Raw genomic sequence first — 246 nt, forward strand, 5'->3', positions numbered from 1 at the left:
ATTTGATTTGGGACGCGGCTTCTAGCCATTTCTCAGATCAAGTCAAAGAGAAAGATGCTGACCTGAATATCACTTTGGGAGGTATTCCTTTAGGGTGTACTAGTCTGATTCAAGTATGCGATCTGATTGCCAACAAACTGATCAAGCAGGCATCCAAGACGCGCTACGTCTCGTGGAAGATTGCCTCCGATCCTGGTCCAGGAGGCAAATACAAGGTCGATCGAAAGGACGTCATTTCTTGGCTCG

The sequence above is a fragment of the Plasmopara halstedii genome (assembly GCF_900000015.1).
Source record: "Plasmopara halstedii genome assembly, contig: Scaffold_292, whole genome shotgun sequence".
NCBI lineage: Eukaryota > Oomycota > Peronosporomycetes > Peronosporales > Peronosporaceae > Plasmopara > Plasmopara halstedii.